This window comes from Anolis sagrei, chromosome 2, assembly GCF_037176765.1.
Source record: "Anolis sagrei isolate rAnoSag1 chromosome 2, rAnoSag1.mat, whole genome shotgun sequence".
Classification (NCBI taxonomy): Eukaryota; Metazoa; Chordata; class Lepidosauria; order Squamata; family Dactyloidae; genus Anolis; species Anolis sagrei.
The window spans coordinates 161,723,853-161,747,478 of record NC_090022.1 but is presented as its reverse complement, the minus strand read 5'-3'; the positions used below and the strand labels follow the sequence as shown (position 1 = coordinate 161,747,478).

At 43.9% G+C, this 23,626-nt stretch overlaps 1 protein-coding gene across 1 annotated transcript in view; it reads left to right on the top strand.

Annotated features, from left to right (window-relative positions):
• Positions 1 to 3,078: 3,078 nt before the first annotated feature.
• The window catches only part of PDE4A (phosphodiesterase 4A), a 633,870-nt gene continuing 613,322 nt past the window's right edge, over positions 3,079 to 23,626 (top strand). Inside the window, exon 1 of the mRNA XM_060763616.2 lies at positions 3,079 to 3,227. The gene's annotated coding sequence lies outside the window, so the exon portion shown is untranslated. The remainder of the gene's footprint in view (positions 3,228 to 23,626) is intronic.

Below are 23,626 nucleotides of genomic sequence, written 5' to 3'. Positions count from 1 at the left end.
ATCAGCCAGCATGCCAACATCTTAAACCAAGAAATAGCTTCCTAATCTCTACAGAGATACTCACAGGAACACCTCAGCGAGAGTCCAAAAGTGGCAGGCTAAAACCCGGAACCTCAATCAGTGGCTGATACTGAATGAGAAAGTCCCTCCTGACCACACAGAAGACCGGGCGACTTGGAAGCCGCTGAACAGACTGCTTTGGCAGCACAAGATGCAGAGCCAACCTTAAGAAATAGGGCCACAAAGTGGAGTGAACAACATGCAAGTGTAGAGGAGAACAAGCCACAGAACACTTACTACAATGCAGTCTGAGCCCTGCCACATGCACAACGGAGTGGTCGGCAAGAATGAAAATAAGGTCCAAAGCCTCACCATTACTAAACCACGTTGTGAGAGCAACTGGTCTTGCAAAAACCTTTATAGTGCCCAGGCAATGGAGATGTCAGGAAGGGAGAGGCTGACTACCCATGAAAGATTACAACTCCACTGGACCGGCCACATTATCTGAATGCCCGATCACGCCTCCCAGGCTGCAGGAAAGGAAGGTCTGGCCTAACAGGTGCTTCTCCAAGGATGGAGAAAAGGATATGGTAATATTTTGGATGCATGCGGATGAATGCGTGTACATGTGTGTGAATGTAGAATAAAAATGTAGTTTACTTTTTTTTGTTTGTTAACCAAAGTGATTGTAAATCCAAATGTTAGCATGCTGGAAGAAGTAAAGATCACTAGCACTGAAGCGATGGTCCTATGCCATCAACTCCACTGGACCAGCCACGTTGTTTGAATACCTGACCACCGTCTCCCAAAGCAGTTGCTCTACTCTGAACTCAAGAACGGAAAATGGAATGTTGGTGGGCAGGAAAAGAGATTTAAAGATGGGCTCAAAGCCAACCTTAAAAACTCTGGCAGATACTGAGAACTGGGAAGCCCTGGCCCTTGTGTGCTCCAGCTGGAGGTCAGCTGTGACCAGGAATGCTGTAGAATTTGAAGAGGTATGAATGGAGGGCAAAAGAGAGAAATGTGCCAAGAGGAAGGTGCGTCAAGCCAACCCCGACCGGGACTGCCTTCCAACTGGAAACCGATGCCCTCACTGTGGCAGAAGATGCAGATCAAGAATAGGGCTAAACAGTCACCTACGGACCCAGCGCCAGTACACCGATCTTGGAAGACAATCCTACTTGGACAACGAGGAATCGCCTAAATAAGATTATTAAATAGGGTTTTCTGTGGGTGAGCAGATGGCAACTCCTGGATGGCATATGTTCTGTTTCAGAAAGTAGAACTGATGTAGTTTATCCAATGCAATTTTCTGAATCGGCACCCCAAATAACCAAACTGAATCTAAAGTTGACCAAAAATGGATTCGTAACTCTTTGTGTACTGTTAGAGAGTGGTCCCTGGTCAAATAAAGGTTGGCTACCACTGTCTTCGTGAAATACATTTTAATATGGGGATTTGTAGCCCTTGTACAATTGTTGTTGTTCATTTGTTCAGTCGCTTGTGACTCTTGGTGACCTCATGGACCAGCCCACGTCAGAGCTCCCTATCGGCCATGGCCACCCTCAGCTCCTTCAGAGTCAAACCAGTCACTTCAAGGATGCCATCCATCCATCTTGCAATTGGTCAGCCCCTCTTCCTTTTTCCTTCCATTTTCCTCAGCATCATTGTCTTCTCCAAGCTTTCCTGTCTCCTCATGATGTGGCCAAAGGACTTCAACTTTGTCTCTAATATCCTTTCCTCCCTTTTACAATGTGTTTTAATTATTCTGTAACCTGCCTCGAGTCAGGAGAAGAGACGGGTAAGAAAGAAAGAAAATGATTCTTCCTTCTTGTTGTTCTTTGCACTTCCAGGCAGGGGCGGCTCGTCCATTACGCAAAGTAAGCGGTCGCAGAACACTTTTTTTTGCCAGGGGCGCAGAGGCGCCTCTGTAAATGCCTCTCGACCACCACTTGAGGAGCGCCCCCTCAGCTCACAACAGCCCTAGCATTCCGGGGGGAGCCTCGGCTTTCTTGCCTCGCTGCAGGCGATCCTCTTCCCAAAGGGGCTGGGCCCTTGAGCTTCGCCTAGCCCCTCTCGTTCCTGCTCCACCCGGCCACTGGGTGCGCAAACAGAGCCGGCGCACAATCGTTCTCTGCGTTCAATCCCTTCTCCATGACCAGCTCCCTTTCCCGATCACCTGGCGCTCCACCCGCCTCTTCTCCTCTCCCCAATCCGTGGGTGGGCCAAGGGACAGAGCCGCCGCGCCTGGCCTGCTTCGGGTCCGGAGGCGTGTCTGAAGACCCCAGCATACGCACCGAAAGTCGCCTCTTCTCCTGACTTTCTCTTCAGCCCTTGGGACCAAGAGAGAGAGAGAGAGAGAGAGAGAGACCCTCCGGCTGGAGGTATCTCCCACCTCCGCTCCCTCCTTTGTTTTTATGCCTACCTTCAGGAAAGGTGGGCATCTCCACCTCTCTCTCTCGGTCCCAATGGCTGAGGAGAAAGTCAGGAGAAGAGGTGACTTTTGGTGCACACGCAGGGATCTTCAGGCACGCCTCTGGACCCAAAGCGGGCCAGGCAAGGGAGCAAGTGCGGCAAGTGTAGTTACTGGGATGTATAGTTCACCTACAATCAAAGAGCATTCTGAACTCCACCAATGATGGAATTGAACCAAATATGGCACACAGAACTCCCACGACAAACAGAAAATATATATCAATGATTGGTTGGGTGGGGGGCGCCAAAATACTGTTTGCTTACAGTTGAAAATTATCTAGGGCCGCCTCTGCTTCCAGGACTCCTCAGCACTGAGGCTCGCGCGACTCTGCGGGGAGGGGAGTCTCTCTCTCTCTCTGAGTGGGTTTCCCTTTTCTCCCGTTGGCGGGAAAGTGGAGCCCTGGCTTCCCTCAGCCTCGCGACTGCGGCGCGAGAGAGGCGCGCGCACGAGGCGCACGAGGCGCTTGCTCCCCTCAGCCGCCTCTTCCTCCTCCTCCTCTGCTTCCTCCCTCCACTCCTCTCCGTGGACTTTAGGCTCGGAAACCTTCGGCAGGGCTTCCCTCCCTGAGGAGAATATTCCCCCCCCCCTCTGTTTCCTCCTCCTGCTCTGCCTCGCGTAGCGCGTCCACACGGCAGCAGGAAAACAAAAGGCGTCGCCACACCGCTGCTGCTGCTGCTTCCCCGTCCTCTCCTCCCGTGGCCGCGGTCCCAAAGCGCTCTGCCCCATCCCTTGCTTCGGGGAGCCTCGCAAGGTAAGGCACCGCAAGGCGGCAATCTCTCTCCTGTCCTCGCGGGCTTGTTTTTGTGTGTGGTTGGTGCAGCGCCTCTCTCTCTCTCTCTCTCTCTCTCTCCCTCTCTCTCTCTCTGCGATGCTGCCTTTGGGTTTCCCGTCCTTTCCCGCCCGGTGGGGTTTTGCTGCAGGGGCTGCGCGCGGCCTCTGCGGGGGGTGTTGGGGGGGGGGAGTGAGTGAGTTGGCGCGCGCCTAGCCTATCCACAGCTCATGTATAGATTCCAGCTTGGGTACCCGGTGATGCCCGGGTGATTTGAAAAAGGCATGGCTTGCTGGTGGGTGTTGGGTCCTATCACTGAGGTAACACAACAAAAAGACCTCAGGCTTTCCTTTGATTTTGTTACAAAATGCATAATTCATCCCCCATGTCAATCACCACCAAACTCCGCCAGTATTCACAGTTGGCCATGTTGGGTCTGTGCACCAAGTTTGGTCCAGGTCCAACCTCAGTTGGGTTCAGTGCTCTCAGGATGCGGGTGAACTACAACTCTCGTATACCAAAGTAAATCACCCCCAAACCCCAGCTGTATACACAGTTGGCCATGTTTTGTCTGTGCGCCAAGTGTGTTCCAGATCCATCATCTGCAGGGTTCAGTGTTGTCTGAATGTGGGTGAACTATAACTCTCAGATTTCAAGGCCATGACCAACAGATTTCTGTTGGTCATGGGTCACCCCCAAAGTCCACCAGTATTCATAATTGGCTATGTTGGATTTGTGTGCCAAGTTTGGTGCAGATCCAACTTCGGCTGGGTTCTGGATGAGGGTGAACTACAACTCCCATATGCCAAGAGCAATCACGTCCAAATCCTGCCTGTATGCACACTTGGCCATGTTGGGTCTGTGTGCCAAGTTTGGTGCAGATCCAACATCGGCAGGGTTCAGTGCTCTCTGGATGAGGGTGAACTACATCTCCCATATACCAAGAGCAATCACGTCCAAATCCTGCCTGTATGCACTCTTGGCCATGTTGGGTCTGTGTGCCAAGTTTGGTGCAGATCCAACATCGGCAGTGTTCAGTGCTCTCTGGATGAGGGTGAACTACAATTCCCATATACCAAGAGCAATCACGTCCAAATCCTGCCTGTATGCACTCTTGGCCATGTTGGGTCTGTGTGCCAAGTTTGGTGCAGATCCAACATCAGCAGGGTTCAGTGCTCTCTGGATGAGGGTGAACTACAACTCCCATATACCAAGGGCAATCACGTCCAAACCCTGCCTATATATACAGTTGGCCATGTTGGGTCTGTGTGCCAAGTTTGATCCAGACCCATCATTGGTGTGGTTTCAGAATGCTCTCTGGATGCTGGGTGAACTATAACTCTCAGATATCTATCTATCTATCTTATCTATCTATCTATCTATCTTATATATATATATGCTGGTTGGGTCAGTCCTCCCCTCAAACCCCTCCAGTTTGTTCTGTTGGTCATGGGTCTGTTTGCCAAGTTTGATCCAGACCCATCATTGGTGGGGGTTCAGAATGCTCTCTGGATGCTGGGTGAACTATAACTCCCAGCTCGTTGTGTCAGCCCCCCCCCCCCCAACCCTGCCAGTATGTTCTGTTGGTCATGGGTCTGTGTGCCAAGTTTGGGCCAGACCCATCATTGGTGGGGGTTCAGAATGCTCTCTGGATGCTGGGTGAACGATAACTCCCAGCTCGTTGTGTCAGCCCCCCCCCCCAACCCTGCCAGTATGTTCTGTTGGTCATGGGTCTGTGTGCCAAGTTTGGGCCAGACCCATCATTGGTGGGGGTTCTGAATGCTCTCTGGATGCTGGGTGAACTATAACTCCCAGCTCGTTGTGTCAGCCCCCCCCCCCCAACCCTGCCAGTATGTTCTGTTGGTCATGGGTCTGTGTGCCAAGTTTGGGCTAGACCCATCATTGGTGGGGATTCAGAATGTTCTCTGGATGCTGGGTGAACTATAACTCCCAGCTGGTTGGGTCAGTCCCCCCCCCCCAACCCTGCCAGTATGTTCTGTTGGTCATGGGTCTGTGTGCCAAGTTTGGGCCAGACCCATCATTGGTGGGGGTTCAGAATTCTCTCTGGATGTTGGGTGAACTATAACTCCCAGCTGGTTGGGTTAGTTCCCCCCCCCCCAAAAAAAACCCCCGCCAGTATGTTCTGTTGGTCATGGGTCTGTGCACCAAGATTGGTCCAGGTCCGACATTCATGGGAGCTGCAGTGGCCTGTGAAAGTGGTTGCCAATAGATATTAGTTTTTGCACTTCTTCTCCCCACTGTGGTGCCCACATCATCCTGGTCTCTATCTAAACCAGTGATTCCCAACCTTTGATCCTCTAGGCGTTTTGGACGTCAGCTCCCACAATTCCTAGCACCTGATAATCTGATTGGGATTTCTGGGAGTTGAAGTCCAAAATAAATGGAGGACAAAAGGTTGGGAACCACTGATCTAAACGGCACCCTCCCCTCAAATGACACTCCCATGGGATGGAGTGGGCGTGATGGAGAGGGCATGTGGGCATGGTGGCCAATGTCACTTCTCACTTGGTCCTTCCTGGGTGTGTTTCTGTGAGTGAGTGAGGAGATGGGGGCACCTAGAGTGTTTTTGAGATGCTGAAGTATCATCCATTGCCATCAGTACAGACAGTCCCCAAGTTACCAACAAGATTGGTTCTATTGCTTTGTATGTTAAGTCAGAACAGCAGGGACATATTGTAAGTTCAACTGCAGCCACACACACACATATATACGACATTTATATGCCAACCCATCTCACCCCAAAGGGGACTCATATATGTATATGTGTTTGTGTGTGTATGTGTATGAATGCATGTGCATGCATATGTGTGTATATGTGTGTGTGTGTGTGTGTGTGTGTGTGTGTGTGTGTGTGTGTAAATATGCTGTATATATATCTTGTGTGTGTGTAAGCTTTGGATAACATAGGAAAGGGTTAACACCCCCCCCCCCCCTTTCTTTTGCTGTCTGTGTCCCTCTTCAGAAGAGTTCACCTCACTTTCTGCCTCTGTGATAATTGGCTTCAGTGGACACATTTCCCCCCTTAATAACTCTTTCAGGAGTGAATTTCCCTTCCAATGGGATAGATTTCTCTCTTTTCCTGTTGTCTCATCCCTGTTCTTAACTATGAGTCATTTGTAAGTTGGATGTTTGTAACTTGCGGACCGCCGGTATATAATATTTAGACTTGGATACAGATCTTTTGTTTTGCTGATGCTGATATTAGGAGCATTTATATAACCCTAACAGATTTTGTTTTTATTCTTATGGAGGCTGCTGGCTGGTCCCATCAGAAGTGTCTTGTTGAATCAGCCTGTGGGGAAATCCCATTAATGCATGGCTTCTTAAACTGTGAGCCCCAACTCCAAATGCCCCCCCTCCCTTTTGGTTCCATGCTGGGGTCCCCCCAACTTTGGCACCAGTAAAATCTTTTTAACGCGTCACCACATTTACACAAATCTGTTCCAGACAACGTGCAGTGTTTACAGCGGGCACTGAAGAAGATGCTTCAGCTATATTCCACCAAAAGGAATATCAGCCTGTTTAGCAAGCCTTACAAATGTATTATCAGTGAATGTTTAGTTTTTATACTTATTTTGTATATCTGGAGTAACATAAAATTTCTCAGGTAGAAAGGGGCTGTAACTGAAAAAGGTTTAAGAAATCCTGCATCAGTGTAATTTTTTTTGTTCTCAAATTGGGTCTGATGTTCAAGTCCAGGTTTTTGGGTCAGAAGGTAGCTGCATGGATGAAGAAATCCATATAATTTGGAGACTGGCTCAAGGGCCTTTTTCATCAAATAAACCCTCCCAGGTAGTGTTGTGTGAGTGAGTGGGCAGCACAGATTGAGGATATGGGGCACCTGGAGCCTTCCTAGTATTCTTCTGAGGGTCTGCAAAAGCTAAGTGGATTTATGTTTCTTATTTCCACATTCTCGCAAAGAAGAGAGGTTATCTCATCAGTTCCTGGGTTCCTTTGTGGAGTATTATACAGGGTGAGGCAGCATAACTTCCTTTTTTCAAAACTTAATAAAACCCATTGTATGAATCAGAAATTTTAATATATTTTTATAATGTAGGCACATACCTAAAAGTTTGTTTTACATAGTTTTGAAGATCAAATTAGGTAGGTGACATCCCCATTCTTCTCTATACACTAAGTAAACCGATTTCTGGCTTTTGTCATGACTCTTGCCAGCATAACAGGCGTTATGTTGGCAATTTCTTCCTGGATGTTGGTCTTCAAATCTTGTAGGGTCCTTGGATGGTTCACATAAACACGGGATTTCAAAAAAACCCCATAGAAAAAAATCACAAGGGGCCAAATCTGGAGAGCGGGCCGGCCACTACAAATCCGCTCGAAAAGTAGGCCTCAACGGCAAAAGCATGCTCCTCACTGTCCCAACGCATGATGGCGACTGAACTGCATCAAGATAAAACTTTATACTCCCACCTCTCGAACGAGACCACTAGCGCTCCGCTACGTCTTCAACCGACTGAATGGCGCGCATTTTAAAAAAGGAAGTTATGCTGCCTCACCCTGTAGTATATAGCGAATGATTGCTTTCACCCTACTGGCAGGTCCCAGTTAAGAACTGAATGGATGGTTGAGTCAACTGTGGGAAAATCCCACTTTCAATGGATTTATTCTAGTTAGAGCTGACACTCAGATCCAGGTGTTGGGGTCAAAATGTCTTCCAAAATGGAAGGAATCCACTTCAGCTTAAAGATACAGATTAGAGATTGGCATGAGCATTTTTCTTATCAAATAAGCCCTTCTAGGTGGAGTAGGGGAGGCCACATCCTGGCCTAAAGTGTGTTGTGCCCATGGGTACTGACTGCTGGGCTCACCTGCAGAGTTTGGAGAGGTATCAAATCATGTGTGTGCTGTAATGATATCCATCTAAGTCCAATTATAGACCAGAGCTTTCCAAACATTTCTGTTGGTGACACACTTTTCAGACCTGCATCATTTTGCGACACGGTAATTCAGTTTTCCTAGCCAGCTGGAGGCTAAATCAATCCCTTATAAAAGATACAAACACAGACATAAATTGTAATAACAAAGTATATGGGAACACAAAATATTCAATGAAGACCTTTCACTTATATTTTGTAAAATATATGATGTATTGCTTATTTCACACAGACTCGGCAGTTTCTGTTTACATTTCTGCAGAACACCTACACATTGTAGCTGACACACTAATGTGTCGGCCACACCATTTGGAAAGCTCTGTTATAGACAGTTTGTAACAGCTCAGGCTTCTTGCCAGCGGTAAATCACCAAGACTGAGCTCTGTATTGAAATACTGTATATACGTAAGCCATACTCATGTGTAAGTTGATGGCAGGATTAAGGGTCAAATTATACAGTTTTATATGACTCCTGGATAAATTTAAACTCAAATACTTACCCTCATCATAATCCAGCTAAAAACACTTTAGACAAAGTCTGGCTACTCTGACCAGCAGTCCATGTTCCTGACTTGTTGTTGTTCATTCGTTCAGTCGCTTCTGACTCTTCGTGACCTCATGGACCAGCCAGAGCTCCCTGTTGGCCGTCACCACCTCCAGCTCCTTCAAGGATGTTCCTGACTAGGCAGCATTATTTTAGGGTTCTTACATTTGTTGTTGTCTATCTTGAAGTCATTGCTGACCTCTGGGGACCTGAGGCAAGCTATCACAAGGTTTTCTGGGGTTGAGAGTGTGACCCGCCCAAGGTCACCCAGGGTCCTCAACCAACATTCAAATCATTTTGCTTCTTTGACAGTCGGTACATTCAAGTTATGTGGAGGTCATTGATGTGCCCAGTGGACTTCCTCTCCCTGCTATTCTTTCTTACTATGCCCATTTGTTACTTCTTCAACAGCACAGTCTGATTCAGTTCAATGGGCTTGTCTGCATAATTTCTTCTTTCACACTTTTCGTTTAAAAAAAATGACAGTCCAAATGTTGTCATTTTCCAAAATGCAAAGCCTCTTGGCTTCCCCCTCCCCCCCCTCCCCGAGGGTAATTCCTTAAGGTAGGGATTGAGCGCGCATGTTAGCCCTCCAGGTTGCCATTCTCATCAGCCACTGCCGGGGTATGCAATGGAAAGGGCTCACAAGATTTGGTTGTCCAGTAACAGACATCAAAAGAAAAAAAAACTAAATTGATTCATGAGGACATCTTTTGATTGAGTTTCTTGTCTGGAAGGATGCCCAAATCTCTGGGATAAACTGGATACAGGGTTGTATTCCTTTGGACTGGAGTATACCCATTCATCTCCAGAGGACTGTGCAAAAACACTAATAGGTTATGGGTTAGTCCATATTAGAGTTGTTGTATGCCTTCAAGTCATTTCTAATGTATAGTGACTCTATATTGGGCTTTTCTTGGTAAAGGAGTCGCCTTTGCCCTCCTCTGAGGTTGAATGACTTTCCCAATGCCACACAGTGGATTTCCATGGTCCAGTGCGGATTTGATCTCTGGTCTCTAATGTCATAGTCTAACACTGAAACCACTACATCATGCTGGAGTAGATCCATTGAATCAATTATGGTCAATTATAGATAAATCTCATTACCTAGTCTGGGCTAGCAATAGATTTTAGGTATTTTGTATGCTCATTTTCACTGCTGCTGGATCCATTCTTTGCTCATGCCTCCCTGTTCTGGGAGCTTGCTCCAAAATCCTAGAGCTGGTAAATGCTGCAAGGGCCATCTATACCAACCCCATGCCATATGGTAGTACACAGCTAAGGGTTTCCCAAGCAATGCCCATCCAACTTGTGCATGTGCTTTGTCTTTGTTTTTAAATATCCGATTTGCCCCGAGCATCACCAGCTGAACAAGGATATCAAATAGTGTGCGATCAAGCCTTCTACCACATCCACTATCCATAAAAATGCTGAAAAATATAATTTTTACAGAAAAAGAGTGATCCAGGAATCGGGAGAAATCAAGGGTATCTTGAGGGGGCACAGGTGTCCCCAGGGCAACACAGTGTTCGCCCCATGGCAGAAACAGCCTTACAAAAAGGAAGTGTATGACACCTTTGGGGCACTATTATAGCCAATATAGCAGAGGGTAGCAAGATTTAATCTATTGAGACAATCTGGTGAAAAGATTCCCCACTGAAATAAAGGGAGCACACTGATCCCATTGCTACCCTGGGCTAGCTATGCCTCCTTCTTTCCAGGTGCTGGTTGCAGCAAGAGAGCATTGCTTGTCATGCCAGGTAGAGGAAGTCTACTTGTTTTTCTCCCTAGCCATAGAGAATCAGCTGCTGAAGATAGGGAGGAAGATCATCTGCAAAGCAGAGCTCCCGTGCTTTCCAGCATACGAGCAGGAGGAGAGCGTGTGTCGCATGTCAAGCAGTGCAAGCCAAGCAGAGCCTCTTGCACAACAAGTCTGGCAAGGGAACATAGGTTCCTTCAATTACTCCTTTGAGGGGTGCAAGTTGAGGACCAGTCCCTCCCTTTCAGTCTCCCCTTTTGTGTGTGTATGGAGAGGAAGGTGTGTGTGTGTGCACCAGCCTCGAACCATTTCACTGAGCCGCTTGTTTCAGCAGCTGGCTTGGGAATCCTTCTTTACTAAGTAGAAAGTGCATAAAGACCACATATTTCAGTGGGGTGGAAGACTCAATCTATTGCTGGTGTAGCTTGGCATAGTGTCATCAGGCAGCCCATGTAGTGAGCTTTATAACCGGGTGGAGATTTGAGATCAGGAGGCGGTCCTTGGCAGCCTGAACGCCTGCAGAATGGGACCAGACTTTGTTGCTCTATTAGATCACTTTACAGTTGCTCTTTCTGTTCAGATGTCCACTCTGCCCTACTCAGTGGTCAGAGGTCATTTCAATTCAACTGCCAGCAGTGGCAGGTTTGTTTCTTAATCTAAAGAGAAATCTGCCCAGTTTATATTTTGCCTCTAGATATCAAAAGATGTTGCCTTGTGCCATACCTTCTGTTCTAGTTACCTTCCTCAAGACAGTGTGAGGATCCTTTCAGATCAAAGGAAGATTAGTTAATGTTTTTGTTTTGGATGTCTAATATTGTACATTCATAAAACATAACAATTGTCTGCACTGGCGATAGCAAGAAGCCAACCCAAAGGTTGTGTCCTCCCCCTCCCCTCCCCATGTGTCTCTGTTTACTTTCTGACAACTTGTTATTTGAAGTCTGTCTTTTTTGTAGCAAAAGATATATAATCAAAAGTTCACCTCCTAATACTAATGCAGATCTTTTGCACTGAATGTTTACTCAGTACTGTTTGGGAAGGTGAACAAAATTCTTTCTTTCTTCCAAAATATAGTTTCATAGAAAGCAAAGATTGCATCTCCCAGTAGGTATATGTTGAATTGGGAGACTTTTTTCCTTCCTTTTTGTCTAGTAAAAGGTGTCAGAGTTTCGGCTTCAAATATTTCAAACATGGGCAGTGTATAAACAGAACAAGGATTTCATCATTGGAAAGCTATGCTTTGTTTTATTATGTGTTTATGTGTTGAATCTTTTTATGAACATATGTAGCCCCCAGGGAATGTCTTTAAAATCATATACAAGATGAAACGTCTTTGGGTTTTTACCAATATATCATTGACTGCCTTGAGGTATTTCTCTTGTTTTCTGCTGAATATGCAACAGCACAGTTGGATGTGGTGAATGTGGCAAGGTACATATTTTCTCCATTTCTGTCACCAGTGAACAACTTTTGGCTCTACAATCTCTTCTGGTCATGCTGGGTGGAGTGCTAGGGTAGGATAGGGTAGAGTAGGAAGTCGAGTTTTCTGGCAGATTTGTGGCAAACTGTCTTTCAACTGGCAAATGAATAGTGTAGTAGTCATATTTGCTTGGCATGACTTGGATAACATTTGGAAAGCATGTGATGTTTTCGAATTGTACTGCATATTGTTATTCAGCAGTGCATACATACACAGTCTTATGAGTTGTGCATGAAGGAATTAACACCCCCATTTTCTGTCCAATATTTTTCAACACAGCTCATAATAATTGATAAAAACTCACACAACCAACCAGATTAAAACAATGCAAACACAACTGACTAAACAGAACTGCAAACAGCCAGATCTTAGTTGATAGGGCTCATCTTGCACACCTGCTTTGTTTAAAACAAGTCTCAGGCTCCCTTTAAACTGCCATATAATCCAGATTATCAAAGCAGATAATCAGTATTATTTCCTTTGAACTGGATTCTATGTGTCTACACTGCCATATAATCCAGTTCAAAGCAGATAATCTGCTTTGAACTGGATTGTGGTTTTGATACTGGATTGTGGTTTTGACGATGAGACGATATGGAATGGCTTTTGTAGTAATGAGGATGTTTTTGATGAGGATGTTTTTGATAATGATGAATTGTGGATTATTTTATACTGTGTCTTGTATTTTGCACCTTGTTTTTCTATGTTGTACGCCACAGTGAGTCGCTCCTGGGCTGAGAACTGCGGTATATAAGCAAAGTAAGTAAATAAATAAATAAATAATCTGGATTTTATATGGCAATGTAGAAGGGCCCTCAACTGCTTGGGAAAATGTGAGCAGTGAGGGAATCATATATTTCTAGGGAGAGATTCGGTAGCCTTAGGATGGATCTACACTTCCCTACATCCTAGGATCTGATCCCAGATTATCTTCTTATCCTGGATTATTCGGCAGTGTAGACTCATATAATCTAGTTCAAAGCACATACTCGAGGATCAGATCCTGAGATGTAGGGCAGTGCAGATCCAGCCTAAAACTTGGAATGGATTCATTGCCTTGCTGACATGTTACAAAAGTTGATGTACCTACCTACATTATTTGTAGGTAATTACTTCTAAGACATTTGCGTGGAAGATGTGAATTGATGATGTTACCTTTTAATAATGAGTGTAAATACTTGGATTTAAGATAACACAGTAAATTTGTGAATTCTATACTAAAGACATTAAATCCTATCTGATCTTGGATGTTAAGCAAGTTTTGCCTTGGCTAGTTTTCGGATAGGAGACAACAAATTAATACTAAGTGTTATGAAGTGTTAGGAAAGAACTGGCAGAATCACCTTGAAGTATTCTTTGCTTTGTGAAATTCATGAGGTTGCCCTAAATCAGCAATTTGAAACCACATATACCCAGAGATGTGCTTGGGCATTCCCTAGTTATGCTCTGTAAACAAAAGAGGTTCTTCATGGGAATATATTATCATTCTGTCATGTCAGTATGGCAGATGGCTATTGTCTATGTTTTTTAATTGCTTGTATTGTTGTTATTATTGCTTGTATTGTTGTGTTTGGGCTCGGCCTCATGTGGGCCGCACCGAGTCCCTTGGGGAGATGGTAGCGGGGTCAAATAAAGTTAATAAATAAAATAAATAAAAATTATTTCCCCAAATGGGATGAGCTGGAGATGTCACTGCCTTGGTCCTTTCACTATTGGTTGCTACTTCCCGGCGGATGTCAGGTGGTGCGATACCGGCTAAACAGTGTAATTTCTCCAGTCGTGTAGGGCGCAGACACCCCGTGATAATGCGGCATGTTTCATTAAGAGCCACATCTACTGTTCTAGCATGGTGAGATGTGTTCCACACTGGGCATGCATACTCAGCAGCAGAGTAGCATAGCGCAAGGGCAGATGTCTTCACTGTGTCTGGTTGTGATCCCCAGGTTGTGCCAGTCAGCTTTCGTATGATATTATTTCTAGCGCTCACTTTTTGTTTGATATTCAGGCAGTGCTTCTTGTAGGTCAGGGCACAGTCCAGAGTGACTCCCATATATCTGGGTGTGCTGCAATGCTCCAGTGGGATTCCTTCCAGTGCTATACTCTCTGGACTGACATGAGCCATTAACTTGCCTGTGACAATCCTTGACTGCTAAACTTACCATATGATGTGTAGATCAAAAGCAACAGAAATGCTTTGTGAATGATTTGGGAGTCTGTGGAAGACAGTGGTCTGCCTTTTCTCAGGGAGTTTTGGTTAGGACTGCAGTGTGCTTTCTTTGATTTAATTGTTCTATCCCTCCCATAAAAACATCATTTCAGTGACAGTGTCCATGGAGTGGTTATATGTTAGTTTTGAAGTTAATATACAAGAGATGAAAAATGTGAAGCTGTTAGAGTTGCTCTAAAAGCTGCAGCAGGAATATAAATAGGATCTGGTTGTATGGAACATATGGCACCTTTGTTACACCGGCTTCTGTGGCTGTTGGGTAAAATTCACTGTGGTAATGATAACCTAGAGAACCCTATGTGCTACGAGTAAATATCCGTAACACCTGGGAACCATTAGTTGGTACCTACTGGTCTAAAAGGTCTTTGCCAACTTAATAATACAATGGGCTGGCCAGAGTTCAGACCACAGGCCCTTTGAAGTCCAACTGGATCAAGCGTTTTTGCTTTAAAATGCCCCCAAATGATCTTTTCTGTGCGTGTTGAGTATTTCCATAATTTTGGAGATCTAAGCATTGATTTTTCTATAGGCAAGATTTATCGATGTACTTTTTGCACAGGTCTCCTTGTTGTGAACATTCCTGACATATGCCGACTCCAAGGCAACCCTCTCATGGGTTTTTCAGGGGCTGAGAGTGTGTGACTCACTTAAAATCAGCCAGTGGGTTAGCTGAGTAGGGATACAAACCATGATCTCCATAATCATAGTCCAGTGCTCCAACCAGTGTTGTGCAATGTTATGTGTAAAGCTGGTGTTCACCTTTAAAATAATAAAAAGTATATTACGCCAAGCTATCACTAGGGAAATGCAAAACCTTTTTATAATGATGAAGTACATCCTGTGACAGTTTTCATTGTAGAGGGTTCTTTGTGAATGAAGTAAAGGGAACACACACCCTGCTTGTTGACATATGTTTTCTGAAAAAGGGTTGGTTGGGCATTTAGGATTTCCTTGGCATAATTTCTTCTATTTTGTCAATTAAAAGAAAGGCTGATTATTCAGTATTACTGCATTGCTTCTCTTTTGCTGTTTCACAGGGCACCTCTTGTTTTTTTGCCTGTCATTCTTGGCAGTTACATTGCAAGTCTTTTAGGACAGAGGTCTGTCCCTCTTTGCTTATGAAACTCTGGCCACTTCCACAAAGTTGTATAAAATCCACATTGAACTGGATTGTATGGCACTGTGGACTTAGATAACCCAGTTCAAAGCAAATATTGTGGATCATCTGCCTTGGTATCCTGGGTTATACGACTGTGTAGAAGCGCCCTCTGTTTCATAACAAAGATGCTGCTTTGTTAGGATAATTAGGATAGCTTTAACAACACATTTACTTGGAAGGAATTTCTCATGATCTCATGGGACTATTGAATAAACATGAACAGGATTGATCTACAAGCTTATTTAAATGCAATTGTCTGTTTTCTGTGGGTTTTTAAAAAAAGAAACTTTCATGCAGAGTCCTGAAGATTATGTTCTGTGTTGTTCCACTGAGTTTAGAGACTGGATTTTGTCAGAGATCAAGGATTTTTTATCTCTTGAATTTACGTATTGTCAAGAATTTAATCTGCTCTGTTTGTGCAATGTGTACCTTCATCTATAATGGATTTTTAAAGCTTTGAAGTGTATCTTGGGCTGAAGTGAGGAAGACTTAAAACAATGATGAACGAGTGATACTATTCTGATCTCATGCACCTTTACTCGTTCTGCATTCAGCGCCCAAGGCAGCTCAAACTCGTAATGAAAACACAGTGAAATCACCAAAAGTCAATAGCAGCAAGAGATTTTTTTAAACGACTAATTCTGCAGATGCATATGTTGTTCTAGTTAACTTCACTACATCAATAAAGGGAATACATTTCTCACTCGCAGCATGACAGCAGATAACTGCATTTCAAGTGTTCAGTAGGACAACTCCTCCCTCCTGCCCTCTTTCACATCTGAACGAGAGGTTGTTCTGTTAATCCTTGCAGCTCTGCAGCCAAGAATCAAAGCTCCAGAACATCATTCCCTAAGCCAGTTCCTTGCAAGTTGTCCCAAAACGACAGTGCTGCCAAAGACTTTATATGGCAATTACTGTTCGCCTAGTGTCTGCTGGAGGATATTAAGGAGACCAGCCAATAGTTATTGCTATGTTGCATGACAGAGCTGGTTGCACTAAAAGGCTACAGAGCCTTTGGGTATCTCTGTGGTGGATTATGGTTGCTAAAGGGGAATTATCCTCTGCTGGGAAACGCTGAAGTGTATTGTGTGTGACATCGTATGCAAGCTGCAGTTTCCCTCTGGGTTTGTTCATATTCAGCAGAGAAGATTAGAGGCATAAGTTTCATGCCACCTGCAGGAGAGCCATGGTCTGACTGATATCTCCTTTAAGCCCCCTCATCTTTCATTAAGAGACCCCAGACTTGATTGTCAGATAACCTGGCAGAAAGTCTTGCAAAGAGCCAAGAGGTGCCAATTTATTTGCTTAGTAGCCAAACTCTGGTGGAATTTGCATGATGTATAGAAATTTAGTATGTGATGCTTTCTCTGGGGAAAGAGTTAATACAATTTGACACAACTTTGATTGCCATGTCTCTGTGCTATAGTATGTTGGGAGTTGTGGTTTGGTGTGGCACTAGCACTCTTCAGCAGTGAAAGCTCAAGATCTTGTAATACTAAAACTCCTATAGCTCCATAGCATTGAGACATGGCAGTTGAAGTGGTGTCAGACTGCATTTATTCTACAGTGTAGAAGCACCCTTAGAATTTCTGACCTGTCACACAAATTTTCCAGATCAGAAAAAGATTAATCAATGAAGGTCTGTATGCTTGAATCTTAAATGACTTCAGAGTGTCTTTTGCTTTGGCTTTCTTTTTGCTAGCTTTGAGGAGAATAAGAACACACTTAGACGCTCTTCCAGGATGAAGGGAAGGGGCCTGGCGTGTTTGTGTCTGTTGCTAGGCCACCACCAGCAGATTTCTTCTTGCCTGGTCTGTGTGGGGAGTGAAAAAACACAGGGAAAAGAGTGCAAAGTGATCTTCTGGCACCCATTTTTTTAGTCCGGTGAGAGAAGGGTGTGGACTGTGTCTGACCTAAATCTGGGCTTTGAAGGCACCCAGAAAGATGCTTTTCTGAGTACCTCTGAACCAAAGCACAAAGTCAGAAAGAGTCCACACCCATCTGTAAGCTCAAGAGAAGGGCGGAGACACTTGGAAATGGATTGAGAGGCATGTAAAAAACACTACTGTTTCTGAGAGCTTTTCTACACTGATGGGGGAAAATATGTTTTGCACCACATTTTCCCTGTTCATGGCAATTCCATTAACGTCACACACATCACATATCATGATGAGATCATCGTAAACAGCTACATATTTTCTAGTGGTGAACTTGTGTTCTAATCTCTACATTATTTTGAGCTATATGGCCATGGACACTCCATTCCCCCCCCCCCCCCGTCATGTATACGAATATATCTATTTCTGGTTCAGAACTGCTTTGACCATCCTAATGAGTGGAGGTTCGTTCATACTGATACCCCCCCCCCCCAATTCCCCCCAGCCTTGCAACAGTTGCACCTCAGAGGGCTGGCAAAACATCAGATTTTCTGTAAAATTGTGGGTAAAAGACAATCTTTTTTTAATCTGATAAGATCCCAAAGAGTTCAGTTGCAAGCAAACCATTAAGAATATTGCTATCTGGATCTCAGTGGCTACAAGGGTGCGTACAGTCTTTGTCATCAGCATAGACAACCTTTGAGTTTCAGTTTGATCTCATGAAGGAGATCCTGCCTTCTTTTCATTCAGGGCATAGGTGAGGTTGACAGCTGCAAATCTTCCATCTTCCTGGATATTTAGGCTACCCAGAATATATGGGCCTCTTGGAGTGCAGCATGGATTCACAAGTCCCAGTTTGCTTCTTGATTTCACTAAGATTCTCCAGGCAGACACCAGGCCTTTTAACAAGGATATCATGCTGAAGTGGCTTGAACATTGGATTGTGACTTTGGTGACCAGGGTTCAAATCCTTGCTCATCCGTGGAAACCTACTGGGTGATCTTGAGCAAATCACATTCTCGCAGCCTTAGAAGAAAGCAAACGTAAACCCCTTCTATTGCCAAAAAAACACCATGCCTTAGGATTGCCATAAGCTGGGAATGACTGAAAGGCACCCAAAACAATATGCATGAGTATGCATGTGAATGTGTGGACATGTATGCACACACACACACAGCTGGCAGTGGAGTAATGGGAGAAGAGAATGATCAAACAGCAGACACTGCTTATCTGATATCTCGTCTACCTTCTTCCTACAGTGGTTTGTCCTGAAACTATAAAATGACTGTCAGAATTTGGTTAGTTTTACATTACTTCACCACTCATCAGTTTAATGAAGTTTATTTTACCTAGTCTTTATTTGAATTTGCTTGAGGCGCCAAGAGGTCATCCATCGGGGCTTGTTCAAGAGGTGAACTTGGGGGTACACACTTCCTCCTTTTGGAGACAGCTCCTAAGTATCAGCTTGCCAAAAGAATGTCTTTGTTTCATTTGTGTGGTCCTTTTACCAATATATAAGTTGTATATCCTTTATCTGGAATTCCAAAATCCGAAATACTCCAAAATCTAAATTTGTCCATCTGGGTGGGTGAGATAATGACACCTTTGCATTTTGATGATAGAGGACCCTTCCATACAGCCCTATTTCCCAGAATATCAAGACAGAAAATCCCACAATATCTGCTTTGAACTGGGCTATCTGAGTCCACACTCAGATAATGTGGGATTTTCTGCCTTGATATCCTGGGATATAGGGTTGTGTGGAAGGGCCCTCAGTGGACGCAGATTTTGTTTCATGCAAAGAATTATTAAAATGTTGCATATGAAATTACTTTCAGACTATGTGTTGAAGGTGTATATGAAACATAAATGATTTTCATGTTTAGAATTCCAAGATGTCTTATGCTGTATATATATGAAAAATCAGATATTTCAATTCCCAATCGATAGCATGCTTTGATTAATCTCACTCCGTCTGCGTTTTGTCCACATGAATATGCCAAAAGAACCATCCAGCATGTAGGGACTGACATCTTACTGGCCTAGTAGTTTGTAGGGTTAAGCCTGTCACTCTTTAATAGATAGTTATTATTGCCAAGAGAAAGGCTTTTTAAATCCTAAACTGAGAACTTGCTGGACTGGAGGTACTGAGAGAGCCTAAAATTTCTCATATGACCTCCTTTGCCCTGTCAGGTATTTGATCCTACTGTAATACCCTATCTTAGGGATTGGAATTCTTTCTGAGGTGATACTTTTCTTTGGGCTGGACTGTAGGTGACATATATATCTCCACATCATTTAATATACCTTCTTATGAAAACAATATCCTGTACTATTTTAAAAAAATACCTCAATGTGTCAAAGAGAAACCTAGACCAGAATGACAGGCTGTTTTCTGTGGGGAGAAAGGTTTCTTTGTAAGGAAGAGCTTTGTCCCATTGAATTCCTGGCCTCCCCTGGTCTACATTTGGAAAAGGAGAAGCCTAGACATGACTTTCCCACCACGGAAGGAAAACAGGGCCGAATGTTACGTTCACATTCCTGAAGTTGCAGAACTGACGTTTGCTATAGGTAGGAGACCTGAGAACAACTAATTACATGTTATCTTAAATTCCAGAAGTCTCCAGTATCTGAAATTGTCCACATAGGTGACTGAGATGGAAACAACTTTGCTTTGCCTAGTGGTTCAATGTATGCAAACTTTGTTTCATGCACAAAATTATAAAAACAATTGTTTCAGGTTCTGTGTGTCAGGTATATATGAAACATAAATGAATTTCATGATTGGACCTGGGTTTTAGTTGCACAATATTTCATTGTTTACATACGTACAATTATAGAAATTCAAAAATTGGGGAAAAAATCCAAAATTCAAAACTCTTCTGGTCCCAAGCATTTTGGATAAGGGATCTGCAACTTGTTCTTGGTTTAAATGGCCTGAGTATGTTGTGAATTTGCCAGGCCAGGTCTATACTGTAATTAAGCAGAATAACGCATCACTTTATGTAGTAGATCCAAATGAGTGCATTGAAGGATAGAGCTGCATGTGCTGCATAGTCTCTGGGATGCCCTCTAAACCTGCTTGCTGTCAAGGAGTAAATAGTTCTGTCACTGTTGTTGCTGTTAGGTTCAAGGACCTGGCCAGACAGTTTCTGTAGCCAGCATGACAGGCGAGGTACTAACTTATACTCTGACTCAGGTAGCAAAACAGCTTGAGCTGCCCATATTAGTTTTGGTAGGGTGATATTTTAGGCCTGTGAATTGCAGCATGAGGTGGGCATTTGAAGGGGATGGCTTCCTGAGTGTAACTCGGCATAAGTTTGTACAGGCAGTTCACAAGTTATGAGCAAGATAGGTTCTGTAGGTTTGTTCATAAATTGAATTTGTATGTAATTAGAACAGATACATTTTTGAAGCCAAATATAAATAAATATTAGCTTTGGATAGCAAAGGGAAAGGTTAACACTCCTGGGGTATATGTTTTGCTATCTCTGCCCGTATTCAGAAGATTTCGCCTCACTTTCCGTCCCTGTGATAATTGGATTTTGAAAAATTTGGTATGCTGTGGAAACAAGGATTGGTGAAAAATCCTCAGTGGAGATACCTTTCCCCCATGATAATTCTTTCAGGATTTAATTTCCCTTCTGAGAGGTAGATTTCTCTCACTTCCTGTTGTCTCACTCCTGTTCTTAACTATGAGTCATTTGTTAGTCAGATGTTTGTAACTCAGGGGCTGCCTGTATGTCATATTTAGACTTGGAGATAGATCTTTTGTTTTGCTCATGCTGATATTAGGAGCATTTATGTAACCCTAGCAGATTTTGTTTTTATTCTTATGGAGGCCTTTTCTCTGCTGATTTTAGTTTTGCAGAAAAATGCTGGATTTCATTTTGAGTAGAGTACAGAATAACGGTGCTCCATGCAGTCATGCCGGCCACATGACCTTGGAGGTGTCTACGGACAACACTGGCTCTTCGGCTTAGAAATGGAGATGAGCACCACACCCCAGAGTCAGACATGACTGGACTTAATGGCAGGGGACTACCTTTACCTTTACCTTAAAGTACAGAATGCACACACACTCAGAGACACACATAACCTGCATTGCTATTCTGCTTAGTACTTATGCTATCTAATATGAAACAACAGAGTTCCCCTCCTTTCCATATGCCAGGGAGTGGCACCATATTTCTGCCCATTGACTTCAACTGTTTCTTCCTTTCCTGGAAACCAGCCATGAATCTGGAGCCAATAGATTGGAACCAATACAGGTTCACAGATTGGTGAATTCGAGTAGCACTGGAATTTTGTTGTTGTTGGTAGTGATTTTGTTGGGTGCCTTCAAGTCATTTCTGATTTACGGTGACCCTAAGGGTTTATTTATGACTAGCTGTCCCCTGCCAGGCGTTGCTGTGGCGGACTCTGGTGGTCATGGGGGTTCTGTGTGGGAGGTTTGGCCCAATTCTATCATTTGTGGGGTTCAGAATGCTCTGTGTTTGTAGGTGAACTACAAATCCCAGCAACTACAACTCCCAAGTGTCAAGATTCTATTTCCCCCAAACTCTACCAGTGTTCACATTTGGGCATATTGAGTATTTGTGTAGAGTTTGTTCCAGATCCATCATTGTTTGAGTCCACAGTGATCTTTGGATGTAGGTGATCTACAACTCCCAAACCAAAGGACACTGCCCACCAAACCCTTCCAGTATTTTCTGTTGATCATGGGAGTCCTGTGTGCCACGTTTGGTTCAATTCCATCGTTGGTGGGGTTCAGAATGCTCTTTGATTGTAGGTGAAATATAAATCCCAGCAACTACAACTCCCAAATGACAAAATCAAAATTTTTTGTGAAGGACATACATTGGGTTGTTATGTGTCTTGCGTCCACATTTGGTGTTAATTAGTCCAGCAGTTTTTGAGTTCTGTTAATCCCACAAACGAGCATTACATTTTTATTTATATAGATTTATGTTGACCCTATCATGCACATTTCTAAGCTTGACAGTGTGTAATTGTCCCAAGGTCATCCAGTGGTTTTTCATGGCCTAGCTGGGATTCAAACCCTGGTCTGTAAAATTGTACTCCAACACTCAAACCCTTACATCATGCTGGCTTAGGAACTTCAATTTCCTCACACTACTTGACAGTTGCATCCTAGAAACAGTAAGGCGTTTGGCAAATCATTTTTGGATGATGGTGATGATACTTTTTTTTGTTACCCGCCTCTCCTCAGGGCTTGAGGCAGAGTACAGCACAGTTAAACACACAGATAAAACACAATACCATTAAAATACATATATTAAAATGCATAGATAAATATTAAAACACGAATACTACTGAAATGTAAAGTTAAAATTCATGTTGCAGTTCCAACATGTACGCAGTTGCGTATAAATAAAGCAGTCAGGTTTGTCAGGGAAGCTTGCATATCATTGCAGATCTTCACATCTTGAGGATTCACTAATAAACTTCCAAGGCACCCCTGTGGTCTCTAGAACACAATTTGAAAGCTTGACGTAGAGTTCCTTCCCGTTTATGTTCTTGAGATGAAACACCTCCAAACAGTAGAACTTCAGTTTGTTTCTGTTAACTTTGGTGAAGTGCCAACTGTGGTGTTGTTCTTCTTTTGTACTGCAAGCTTTCAAGGATAAATATAATTGGAGAATTAGGAGATGGTGGCAGGCCCAGGGTCTATATATTTGGAGCCACAAGCTCAGACAACCCTGGGCTGGGTTTGTGTGAGGGAATGGAGGACCATGGTGGTACTATTGCATTGGTGAGAATTATAGATGATCAGAGAGTAGTTTGCAAGTATTTTCTCTAGCTGGTGATGGATTTTAAAAACTATTATTAGCTTTTAAAATAAAAAATGCATGTGTTCGAGAGAAAATCAAGTTGGAGCTCTCCCTGTAAACCAAGATGACTAAATTAAGATGGTCGAATTTGGACATATCATGTCCTGCTAGAAAAGACAATAATTTTGATAAGGTGGGAAGGCAGTAGGAAAGGAAGAAGAGTGCACTGCAATGAGATGTAGCTCATCTACACCTGACAGTTTAGCCTGGTGTAAATCAGCTTATGCTGAATTCAAGGCCATTGTCCAGACAGCTTAGGAGCACCTCTGCCCTGGTGGGTTGTCAACTCCTCCGTGTTACTGCAGCCACCACTCCTAGCTGACCATGGAGTTCTCTCCAGGCTCCTTTCTATTATAGGCTTAAGTCAGAATGTAGCCAACCCACATGACCAGCAGAAAGGAAGGGAAAAGATCAGTGCAGAGGAAAGATGATGGTATCAGTGTTCATCTGGACAGGTGATTGTGCTGAATCAGACTGTCTCAAAGCCCTAGGATACTCGAGTTTCTTGCTAATTCCAAATTATTCCCTGACATTGCCAGATGTGGGGCAGAGTGAGAGTACAGT